This window comes from Lolium perenne, chromosome 2 (assembly GCF_019359855.2).
Source record: "Lolium perenne isolate Kyuss_39 chromosome 2, Kyuss_2.0, whole genome shotgun sequence".
Taxonomy (NCBI): Eukaryota; Viridiplantae; Streptophyta; class Magnoliopsida; order Poales; family Poaceae; genus Lolium; species Lolium perenne.
In genome coordinates this window covers 164,524,801-164,537,889 of record NC_067245.2, presented here as the reverse complement: position 1 = coordinate 164,537,889, position 13,089 = coordinate 164,524,801, and the positions used below count along the sequence as shown (strand labels likewise).

The following is a 13,089-nucleotide window of genomic DNA, read 5'->3' as shown; positions in this document are numbered from 1 at the left end:
GCAAGGTATATACAAAGGGCGTCATGGATATTGCAGTGTGGTGCTTGAAGCTGTGGCAGATTATGACCTGTGGATTTGGCATTCTTTCTTTGGCATGGCGGGATCACACAATGACATCAACGTGTTGCAGCAGTCTCCGGTGTTCAGCAGACTAGTGGAAGGGCATGCTCCACCATGCAACTATGAGATCAATGGCCACGAATATACCAAAGACTATTATCTAGCCGATGGTATATATCCAAAATGGGCCACTTTTATCAAAACAATCTCGAATCCATCAGGTCTGAAGAATTCCCACTTTGCTACGCGATAGGAGGCTTGCAGGAAGGATGTCGAGCGGGCATTTGGTGTGCTTCAAGCACAATTTGCCGTTGTCCGGTACCCTGCTCTAAGCTGGTCTCACGACCAAATGTGGGAGGTGATGCAGGCTTGTGTGATCATGCACAACATGATCATCGAGGATGACCGCAAGAATCATGCTAGGTCACATGTTGGTCCCTATGAGTGTGAAGGCCCTCTTGCGGAGGTTGATCATGAGTTGCCTGCAGATTTTGCTGATTTTCTCGCCGTGCACGCAGAGATCCGTGACAACAATGTTCATGAACAACTTCAAGCTGATCTCATTGAACATTTGTGGAGGATCAAAGGAAATACCGTGGCACCTTGATCTAGCATCTAGCCATATTTATTATATTTGTTTACTTGTTTGTTGTAATTTAATTTAAAAACAATCCTCGCAAACATTTTTATTCATATGCTATATTTGATAAATGGTTCTATGTCAAAAAAAAGTATTTTAAATGTTTAGGGGAGGCGTTTGGGGGACGCGGCTGGGGAACGACGTCCCCCAAAGGCGACACGAACAAAACATGTCCCCCAAACCTCAATCCGGCGCGGTTTGGGGTAGGGGACGCGGCTGGAGATGCTCTTACACGTTCCATAGGCAAATATTCCCCCACGTTTTCTTCTTCTTTCCATCGATAGGGGTCGCGGTTCGCAGCCCTGATTGGTTGATTGAAGTTTCTTTTTCTTTTTCGTGCAACTTAGCTCGCTAGTGACTGTATGCGTGAAATCTTGATCTGGACCAGTTTTTGCACTATGATTAGTTGCTAACAATTTCTTTTTTTCAGGGAGTAAACATCTATTGATCATCAGGTAGCTTTACAAAAGTCTATTACAGCAAGCTCCTGGATTGCACCAGGGATTGGGTCTAAACCTGAACGACTAGCACGTGCAGCAAGAGCAACGTTGTGCGCTACTACATTAACATTCCTCCCTATTTTCAAAACCTTACACAAGGGTTACAGACTACGTAAGGCTTCAATATCCTTGCAAATTGCCCAGCACCTGGACGTGCAACCTGATTTATTGTTGATCGTAGGCATAGATGTAGTCCGGCTCCACTGCTGATGGATCCAGGTCGTTGTCCATCGCCAGTTTCAGGCACTCCAGGATAGTGCTGGCCTCCGCTTCTTCTGCATCCAGGCAGCTGTCGATCACCTTGCTGGCTGCCACCACAATTAAACCAGACTAAACTTGAGGCTTAAGGGGGTAAACGTGTGTTTGGTTCGTGATCAGATAATATGGATGATCCCATCCCAAAAATTGAATATTTCTGAGAAAGGCTGGACCATATAATTCGTGAATTTCATGACTAATCTCACTAGCCACCTGAGAATCCATGGCTTTCGACGCGACTCCGACACCTACCACCGTCGTATGTCTGCCTCCCCAGCTCGGCGGCGGCCACCATGTCGCGACGAGCGGTGGGCTTGCTTTTCCGCGTGGCTCCCCAGCTCGGCATCAGCGGCCTCCAGGGCGCGGTGAGCGGCGGGCTTGATTTTCAACGTGGCTCCCTAGCTCGGCGGCGGCGGCCTTCATGGCATGGCGAGCAGCGAGCTTGCTACGTCTGCGCCACACCCAGTCGACAAAAACGACCTCGCTAAATACGTGCGGGCAGTGACCTTGCTAGGCATGGGTAGGCGGCCGCTCCGCTAGCTCCGACCTCTGCCACGAAGGGAAAAGGGCCCGTTAATTACATATTAACCGGTGTGTTAATAACACTAGTAAGCGACACGTGCTTTGCACGTCATGATCTTATTTCCCTATAATGCAGTTTGATAAAATAATTTAATTAACTCTCAACAAAAAAAGCGTATGTACCATCTGCAGAAGATATGTTTTAGTGAAAACATTAATCAGGTCAAACATTCAAAACAAAAGTATTCCTCTCTCCGATCCAAATCTACGATAGATTTTAGGCAACATTTTTCCTAAATCTACGACATGTAATTTTATTCGGAGCGAGTAACATTTATTTACACTAAAAAAATTAAACAAACTCAGTGCCAAGTATAACATGTTGATTGGTAACAATAAAATGTAAAGTTCCATCCTTTTTTGTGTGGGTAAAAGTTGAATATGTTAAGCAATTGGGGGAACAACTGTCATCCTCTAACCTTTGAAGAACAATGTCCCAGAAAGAACCTAACCAAACATCAGTACGGTACTCTACCCTGAAAGCCTTTGATAGAATTGCAAGATGGAGCACTAAACCAACTTTCAATACAGTTATCACCACTCTCTCTGTCTAACGCAGACATATTATTGATCATTAAAATGAACGATAGGAGGATAAGTAACGAAATTGATAATTTGAAAAATATTTGCATTTGATTGAAATAAATATCGTTATGAATTGCATGTTTGAATGCAACATGTAAGAATAAGATCTATTTTGCACGGATAATTTGATGATTATCTATGTAAAAGTCGCACCTTGTTTCCCTTCTGATAATCTGTGGCAACCAACAACATTCCTAATATCTTGGAAATGAGTTTGTACTTGTAACCTAGAGGATCCTGAGCTTGGTGGCTCTGGAAGCGTTGTAACTCAGGGCAGCATTCCTGCCGTGTTTCATGACGAAAATCGGATATAGAAACAAAAGCAGAGTTCATGAATGGTCTTATCGTCAACAAAGTTCACACTAATGCATAAACTGATGTGGATCAAGTGATGAGCTGTGTTGATTGGTTTGATCAACAACTTTCAATTCTGGTAATGAAACAAACACAATAATATTTGTACCAACATTTGTCATTGCTTTTATCAGTCGTCAAGACCATGGCGTTTGCCAGGAACCTTGCTAGAAAAATATGAGAGGAGTGATGCAGCCGGGGTACTACTTATGCAGGAGCTGGGCATATACTACAGTGAGTTTGGCATGTACTGCGAGTGTTATTAACAATGTCTCCTATTTTTGTTTTTATTTAGTCAATGTACTACTCAACATGTACTCAAACCATGTAGACTCTTCTTCCTTCCTCTAGAAGGTCCTGCGTAAGGGGAGGGAGAGAATATCTGCAAATAAGGAACAATCTGGAGTGAGCAGATACGTTGCTTGTTCTTCTCAAACTGATGATGTTGTGTGCCTTCTGATTTGTTGATTTGCTGCCAGTGCTGCTAACCACTACATGAAAGTGCCTGAATAGATTGGTATTCCGATAGGATTCAGGGGCTGCTTGGAAGGTAGTCAACACTCGAGAATTTTGCAACGCCATTTACATCAGCCCAGAGGGCTCGTCTGCCGCTGCTGTGGGAATCGTCAAGACTATAACCCTCATCTCTGCATCGATTCCTATCCCCGCCGCTTCCTTCACGTGGCTTCCAGATCCAAGCGAAATCCACCATCACAACAACAATAGCAAACGGGAGTATTGCAGATATCACCAACATCGAGCTCCCGAGGGGCGCTATTCCGACGACTCGACGCACTTCCGGCCATCGACTTTGTACGTTATACGGCAATAGCGGTGAACTCGCCGATAGTACGGGGCAAGAGCTTCGAGATGCGCGTGCACCACCACATCGCCTTCCACCCCATTGAACCCTCCTCTTTGTCCCTCACGCGACGCGCGGTGGCCACACGCAGGCGGTGCTTTCCCGCTGAAATCCTCTGCTGCCCCATCGATCTCTCTCCACAAGCGTGTCGGCGGCCGGAAACGGCAGCAGATCTATATCTGCTGCTTCACTTCTTCTGTTGCTCTCTATCCAGAAGAAATCCGGGGATGCGTAGCTCGGGCCAGTGGACGGGAGCGCGACGGCGCGGCGTAGCTGCACTCGCGTGATGGTTCTAGAACGACATAGAGCCATCTGTGGTCTACTGTTTAGACGAATCCCTTCCATCCCAACCGTCAGATTTATGAGATCAACGGTTAGAATTGATCCTCCAGGTCCAGTTCAAAACTGACGCATTATAGTAGTAGAGATATTTATCATTTTCTATTAATCGTTAATTAAACATATTTTATCCCATTTCATCCCGTACATATTTACGCATGAACCAAACACACACGTTAAGTCAACCCACGAAGGGGTATCAGCAGATCCTAGCCGTCTAAATAGAACAAAGTTTAGAGGGGGGGGGGGGGGAGGGGGGGACACCGGAGCAATAGCCATTAAACCAAGCCAGGTGATCCCGCACCGCCACACCAAGCGGAGGCCAGCGCTGAATAAGTGCGGCCTTCTCGGCTCAATTTATCTCTATCAAGAAGCATATGACCTGAAAGAATCTGATTATCTGTGAAATACCTTAGTGATGTTCGTTGTTGGAGCCTCGTGCTTCACATTATGGCCACCATTTTTATTTGAGCTTCTTAAAAGGTCAGAGGTGAAATAATATTGTGTCAAGTTAATCAAGTGTGCAGTCTTTACAGTTAAAGTGCACTGGTGTGAGAGTGTTCTAAACTTCTAATTGATGTTAAATTTAAGTTATGCATGATCTGGTTGTCCCATTTCAAATGTGTTTGTTTGTGTCTCTCATTCTAACTTTTGTTCCTGTTGATGCAAATATGTACTTGCTATTCTGAAAAACATAGTATGCTGTATTTAGATCCAGAGCCTGGCTCATTAGAGATCTTGAAACATCCATGAAGAGGAGAGTTGTGCTCCCTATCAGACATATTCATAGAGCATTGACAGTTCATCTATTCTTTTACTACAACATAAACTTAACTGTTCCTTTTTGATTGGCTAAGTGTAATGAAGACCAGCTGAAAAGGTAGGAGATCGACGGTTCATCTATTTTCTACTGCGACATAAATCCAAAAATTTGCTTGTTCTTTTCGATTGGGTGTATTTAATGAACACCCGCTGAAAAGAGAGAAGATCTTTTACCTCATGATCCTAGTTATAAATTTGCTTCTTGTTTTGTGTGCTTGTGCAAGTGCCATTCTTTCAATTTTCTTGGGGCACTTTCTAATGACTTCCTATGAATTTCTTGACAATAGGGTTCGTCCATACAAAAAAATAAATATCTAAAGGACAACTAGAGATATTTAAATTGATGATTGTTGAAGTACACAATTACTGCTTAGGATTTTGGAGATTAAGCCAGCAAGAGATCTTTTCCGTGTTGTCGGCCATATGTTTGTGGACTGGCTTACGAAATGGACAACCATTACTGTGATCAATTATGTATGTCAGAGTTCGCCTCGCAATGCTTGCATGATTAACTCACCGAAGTATATACCTAAAAAAAACTCACCGAAGTATACATGGTAACGTTAATGCCAGGATGTACCTTTCGGGTAAATACAGAAAAATGTCTGAAACTTCGCAAGTTTTATGCCTTCTGAATGACCACTCTTCCTTTTGTATGCAGATGCTATTGGTATATACTAGCAGAAGTGCCCGTGCGTTGCATCGGTAAATAAATACTCAAACGCGTTAGCGAAACATTTTATGTTGCGCTTTCTATGGGAAAACGAATTTTTTGTTGCGTCATTCATATTGACAATGAGAATAAAATTGTCCATTAACTAAAATTTGGTCAGTTAATAAGAATACCCTAACATTAAGATCTAGATCAGGAATCTATTGTTCACGAATAATTATTCTATTAAATTTACATAAAAAAGTCAAGAGGTTTTAAAAATTCACTCAAATTATTTACGGTGGGCTTCTTAGGCCATGGTTCATGGTTTAGATGTTTGGTTTAAATTAAGAAAGAAAGGTTTTAAAAAATCTTGAGTGTTTAAAACCTTTTTAAAGCCCTAAATCTTCGTATCTTTTCTCAAAATAAAAATTGCAAAAGATTTTCAGGAATAAAAAAGGTTGAAGCCTCCAATAAACTTGCCATCCCAGGTAGGCCGTACCACCCCCCCCCCCCCCCCCCCTAGGCATTGGCAGAAGCGTCTCCTCTTTCTTTGTTTTCCTTTCAGCCCTGCTATAGTCCACGTGCTGCTTCACCGGCTGGTCGTGCTTCGCAGCCATTCCGATACGCAGCGCTGTTGACTCCACCGGCTGGTCGTGCTTCGACACAAAGGGCCCTCTCACCCGCTCTTTTTGGCACCTAGTGTTGTGGTCTGTCGACGACCTCCACCGGAGGGCCGTGCTGCTTCGGCCCGTTCCGTCTGCCAGCTTTTTTCGGCACCCCCACTGTGCTTGCGGCCAGGGATCAATTAATGGTGCTACTTCATGTTGTTTCACCTCGCTGATACTCCAAGTAAATTAGGAGTATATAAACCGGTGGTATTTGTCATAAGGAAACGATGTGGGACTATTTAACCGGATTTAATCAGTTGCCTGCAAGTGCTTTTGTAATTATAGGCTTGTGGCCCATTCATTGATGCAAGCACGATCCTTTCCAGCGTGACACACGCTGGCCCATTGAGCGATGCAGGTACGACCCCCAGCGCTAGCCATTGAGAACAAGCAAGTGCGTGAGTGTTTGCCCCATCTCAGAGCTCTCCACGATAGCCACCAGGCGTGTACGGGCTGGGCGAAGCGCGCAACGACTGGGACCTGATCTACCACGTGTCGTGCGAGGGACGGGCGAGGAAAAGAAAAGATGCTCGGCGAGAAAAAAAGAGGTCGCGACCAGGAGAAAAGGAGGCCGCGTACCCTAATCCAGATTCCCTGTCGCTGCCTCTCGCCGGCCTCCACGCGAGTCCTGGCCCCGCCGCCACCGCTCTCTCTCCTCCTTGCCCTCGTAGCAGTGGCGGCCTCGGCCTACTACGAGGATGAGGGTGGCGCAGACCCCAGATGCCCAAAGCTCTCGCGAGCACGAGCATCACAGCCGTGGCGCTTGTGAGGACTGCCATAGAGGAAGGTGGTGTTGCGGCAGGACTGGCTGGTCGCGGATCTTTAGGAGAGGAGGACGAGTGAGGCCAGCAATCAGCACGGCAGGGACACCATGCCGTGTGCGGAGACTCTCCTCCCCGACTTCTCCGTTTCTTTGAATCTTCGATGCGATCCCCGAAGAGCCTATGAAGAATCTGGGGGGTGAGTTTGATGATTGAGGACGAGGAGCCAAGCACACACGACAAACCAATTCAAGTCAGGTAGCTTGCCCACTTCAAGTCACGGAGCTTACCCTCTTCCAATCCCCAAATCCAGCCTATATTACTCGTATTTTTTTGCTCAATTTGTCTATTGCTGACCTTGCTTACTCTCGTAGACTGCCTTAAAAGAATTTCTAATCGAACTGGAGAAGATTGTGTTTACCTGCTGCAAGGGGATGGTGTGCATCTTTTTGGTTGATTACCTTGCTCATTTTCCGCAGGTTTAAGGCACCGACAGGTCTAACCAGCAGGGGTGCTCACTCACACCTAAGGAAGAAGATCAAGAAGCGGAACTGGTATAGGAATCGTATGAAGATTTGGATCCGGGCTAGCGAGAGCAAGGACAAGGTGCGCTCTAATCTGTACCGGTGTAGATGTGCCATAATTTTTTATTTAAATGTATGTGGATGGAAGTGCTCGTGATGCAATGTGTCGCTTTTTTCTTATAATTTAACACTAATTTGTGATTTTCTCCACTTATGAACCATGTAGCAGTTTTGATTTGTATCTTATGCGGATTTTGCGAGGAGATGCTGCCTTTCGTTGCGATGTTGGGGGCTTTTACAGTGCTGCGGGTTGCTGCTCTGCAATGATGTTAGGTTCTCACTTCTATACCTATAGGCTAGCTGTAGTTTTTGGAGTTAGATATTACTGTCGAAAACCTTGTTGTCTGGGTGTGTCATGGAGTAGAACTATTATGGTTTAGATGTTTGGTTCATGCCAATGCCCTTTTGTTGCAATTCTTAGATTAGATTGAAACTATAGTCCAATTTTTTTTTTTATCTTGCTATGGTTAGTGTTTTATTTCTGAAAGTTGCATTTCAATTTGTAGTTCTTGTGAGGTATTGGGTTTATATCAGATCAAAATTTCAATTGTGATGCATTATGCTTTATCTTATTTCTGGTATGCCTTTTAATGTTCCTATTTACCGATAAATAAATTGCTATCTTTCCCTAGGTATATAATATTTCATTTAATTTATGCATTAATATAAAAATTTCCTTTCAGCGATGGCGACACAAGCAAGAACACAGTCCCCAAATGGTAGCTTTCTCTCTTGTGTGGACATGCTATCATATATGTAGTAAGTATTCCACTATCGATTGACATAATTTATTTTATAGGTTTGCTCTTTATTTGTGGACCAATATTACAATATACGACACGAGACAGGAGACTAGGTGCATAACCTTTTATCAAGATACCATCAGAACTGGTAGGGCATGTTCTGATTGAGTCATGGAATATGTAACAACAATGCCTTTGTAAGCCCTACTAGGATAATTTGTTGCTACAACTGGTTCAACTTTAACCATGACTAATTCTCCTTATTTCCACCCCTTATGTGTTTCAATAGGACATTGGAAATCTGATCTTTCTCAACTTCAGGCTATGTTTCTCAATATAGGCCTCTTATATGTGTGGTCTCCTTGTATTTGGTGAGTTACTTTTTACCTGGTTAATTGTAGTCTGTATTCCCTTGTTAATCACCTATTATTTCGGATATGTATGTAACCGAAAATTCCCTGAAGTATGAAGAAATAAGCATTTTTCTTATGGATGTAGTTATGTGTTCCATTGTCATGGTTGTTTAAATATTTTCAAAGGAGGGACCTTAATGAATATCTTTACTCAGGTGTGATTTATTCTTTTGTAGGATGATATACAAATTGGTTCCAGTTCCAGGTTTCCAGCGATTGTCAGGGCATCGACTGCATATTATCTAACAGGGATGCTCCAACTGTGTCAGGTTGTCGCCAGCGGGGAATGGAAAGGTGAAGACAAGATCTCCACGACACCGCATCCTGCTGCCAAGTAGGTGATTGCGTGCTGTGATTTTTTATGTGGTTTGTTTTTTTCCTTCCATAAGTGGATGTGGTCATCTTCAAATTTTGTTCTTTTCTATTTTGTAGGTTCATCTTTGATTGGTTTGCGACTGCACATGCCAGAGATCAAGAATAAGGTGGGTAGCAGAACTCATTTGGTGTTTGATGGAATGTCTCATTGGGATATGTGATTTTGTTCTATAAGCTGTAGTAATCACACACTAAATACTGGTTATGTAGTCAAAAGTAAATTTATAATTAATTTGTTGTGCACGTTCAATAGTTGATGTTGTTCTTAGAGCTGTGTTTTTCATCTGTGTGCAGCTCTGTACTGGATATGTGAATGGGATATCTTTTTCTTGCAGGAATTATGGGTTCACAAGACCATAAGTTTACTATTGTTGGTGAAATAGTATCCCTCAGTTACTTTCATAGTTTCATGCATAGGGGTTCGATCATCTGCGGGGATGCTTATATATACTTTGAACCTTCCGCTACACCTGGTTTTTCCAAAATTCTATCATCTTTGCGGGAAGTTATGGAAGTATCATTCATATTTTAAATCATTTTCTTCTATGACTGCTCAGGGTGTTTAAAGCTAAATTACGTGCGCTTGTATTGTATTTAACCACTCAACAATATATTTGCTCCAAGAACTTTCCCCGAAAGCTGATTTCTCATTATCTCCATTTCCCAATTCCTTCTGGTGCTCATGCCGATTGCTGGAAGAATCCTAATGGTATAGACTATATACTCTGCTCCTCTGCTAAGGTTAATCTACTGGGTATGTTGCGAAGATAGTTTCATCTTCCCATAATGTTTGGTGATCAATTTTAACGTGCATCATATGAGGAAGCATTGACAAGACTTTTTTTTGAATGTTGGTATATTGCTGCAATCATTAAAATAGCAATTCTTGTTACCATAGTATCTACAGCCTTGGTTCTATATTAAATGTTGCAGATTTGTCAAGATTTGCATGTATCTACACACTGAAACGCGTTTGGATACATGCTTATCTAGACAAATATGTGAACCAAGGTAGTAATAGTTATTGGGGAAGCTGTAAAGATCACCTATTTGCTATAGAAAAGATATTCAGTTATTAGATCATTTCTTCCCCTAAAAGCATAACTCTGTTTACAATCTATGCTGAGAATCATTCCCTAGCTCAATGGTCTGCCAAAGTGTTGATGCAAATATAAGTAAACGTGCACAAATTTGTTATTAGGCCGACATAACAGACTAAAAGTCTTGAGAAGTTTATGAACGCAGAACTTGATAAAACTTAACAAGTTTGCATCGCACAACTATATGAAACTGTTCACTGAAGAACAACTAATCTTTCTCCACACAGGATAATGTGCATTAAATATATACTTATTCATTTATGGAATAGTAAAAGAGACCACAATAATGAAAAGAACATGTAGTTCAGGCCAGGTTTTCAATGCAAAATTGGGACGAGACCTTCTGTTTCTTTTGAATAACTGCATTTCCGCCATACTATTTGTTTGCCATCTAAATGGAGCATGTTTGCTGGGCATCTCTCCATGTTAATTCACATAGGCATAGTTTATTAGATTAAATTTGCAGATGTAGCAATTTTTTAGCATAAACGGATTCATGAGCCCTTCAGTAGTCATTCTTTGCGCTTGTTAATGAAATGATCTTGTAGATATCGATGGCAATGAATTAAGGGCAATCAGTTTTTCTGCTTTGCTAAGCCGAAATTGCAGTCAGTATCTTGATAATGAAATCTCAATTCCTAAATCCTTGTTATTCATTTTCTAGGAATTTGAAAATATTGCTGCAGATGGATAGGTAAATTTCATGTTTCAGCTAGAATGCCCGTCGCTGCTGACACCAGGTATCTCGTGGCACACGTCGACATACTCCCTTCAGAGCAGCATCTATCCATAGTCCATAATCCTTCTGGGAAACTATTTTGATTTCTTCAGAATATCGGTTGTGTTTTAAATTCTCTTCTTTCCTGAATGAACATACTAAAGCTCAAAATTCCGAACTTTGTGTTCTGGGACTGACATCCTTTTATGTTTTAGATGAGCAATAGCATTATATATTTTATCTTCCGTGAAATAGAGCAAGTTCTTAGGCGATGATCAACGGAAATCATAAGTAAAATTTGAAGTACTAAAGTGTTTGTTTCTACCTCCTTCTGATCCTTGTGTTGTGCCGTTGTGTTCCTATTAGATAAATAAGCCAATATCCAGATCTATCAAAAGTTTTAATCCATCCCATATAGGTTGTCTTAGATTTACAAAAAAGTTGGATGTATCTGCATACTGTTTAGTGTTTTTACACACCCAAACTTTAACAAATCTAAGACAAGTTTAGTAGGACGGAGGGAGTACTACCATTTGAGCTTTTATTTTTTAAATATTTAGTGGAATGTACTTGTAGTTTTTTCTTGGTCAGATGACCCCTTGCTTTCTAAGTACATGAAGTTCATAAAGCTATACTGACTTGTGCAAATATCTTATACTGTACTTGTTTCTTCTCGATTTCCTTCTTGCACTTGATATCTGCGGTCACACACCAACTCTTTCATCTGGTTAAAGACAAATTTCAGAATGCCAATTCTATGGAGAAACAACAGATGATTGCTAGATGACAAGAACCCTTCCCTGCTGATGCACTACATCACCCCCTGCCCTGATGTTCCAGCTCTACAAGCTTTGCTGCTGAACTCTGTTTGCTCTGTGTGTGCTCATTTTATCAGTGTACACCATCAGTTTGATGTGTGCTAATTAGTTCAGGCATCATTTCAACCTTGTATGTAAAGTAAACTCGTGTAACCATCTACCTGTATCAGCCACTGTGTTGTGTTTCCATCAAGCAAAATCAAATGTATAATTTGTTTTCTGGTAAGCATTGTTGTAAACCATTTTTGTCAAGCTATATATTATTGAAAAATCAATCAGAAACCAAACGGAAGCGCAGTCAGTCTTGGCCAGTTATTGGTGAAAGAGAAAAAAAAAACATGATGATATTAGCTTGTGTGAACAAGATCACTTGAATGGACTGATACTGAACGGAAAGATTGGGCTATTGATTTGATCGCACCTGACCAGCCAGGAGGCGCCCCAAGGGGCGCCCCAACCACTAGTCCATCACAATGCGCCTCACATACTGCAGGTCGTCTTCTTCCGCGAGTTCTTTTTTTTTTACCGGAACTTCCCCAAATTCTCTCTTGATGTCTTGCCCTTCTCGCAATCTCTCCCGGTTTCAAATTGAACAACAAATGTTGTATCAAATCAAGAGAAACTTCAATACAGCAGCCAAAATTCACCGCTCATATATCATTCCCTCAGCTGAATTTTTTAGGTCAGCTCAATAATTTGGGATGTTTCGCCGCCAGGAGCCGCTCGATCGGCTCACTGGTCGGTCGTATACCGCCGCGCGTCGTGCAGGCGGAGCTGTACGGCAGCAATGCAGTGGTCAAGGTTAGGCCGGGTGCGAGAGCAGCAGACGCAGAGGACCCGGAGGTGGATATCGCGATGTCTCCTCCATCCACGCGTCTCGGTAGCTGCGGCCAGCGCGGCTACCTTCTCCACCGGAGCGGCCGCATCGATTGCGGGAGCAAGAGTTCGGAGGCTGGGGCGGGACAAAGAAAGGAGAACACTTGAAGCTACAGTCCAAGGACTGACCACCGTTTTGAATTGACCGGTGTTGCTAAGAGATCGAAGACCCAGTCCGGCCAAAGATTGGAGACGCAGGGCGCGGGGCAGTCATGAATCTGTTCAGCTCAAGACGGTACTGCTTCTCCTCAGATTCGGATTTCGTCAACCTTCCTAGGATTGATTGCGTGGGCGACCACCATATCGCTTCCGCTGGTCTTGTCCGAGCTCTTGCGGAGTATTAGCAACAGACTATTAAACGAATCTGGATCAACCT

General features: G+C 42.7%; 1 long non-coding RNA gene across 1 annotated transcript; it reads left to right on the top strand.

The window, feature by feature from the left end:
* The first annotated feature begins 11,000 nt into the window (after positions 1-11,000).
* Positions 11,001-12,063, top strand: LOC139836088 (uncharacterized). The gene is made up of 2 exons (XR_011752071.1): positions 11,001-11,041; positions 11,754-12,063. It is a non-coding gene; the product is annotated as an uncharacterized lncRNA (long non-coding RNA).
* The last annotated feature ends 1,026 nt before the right edge of the window (positions 12,064-13,089 follow it).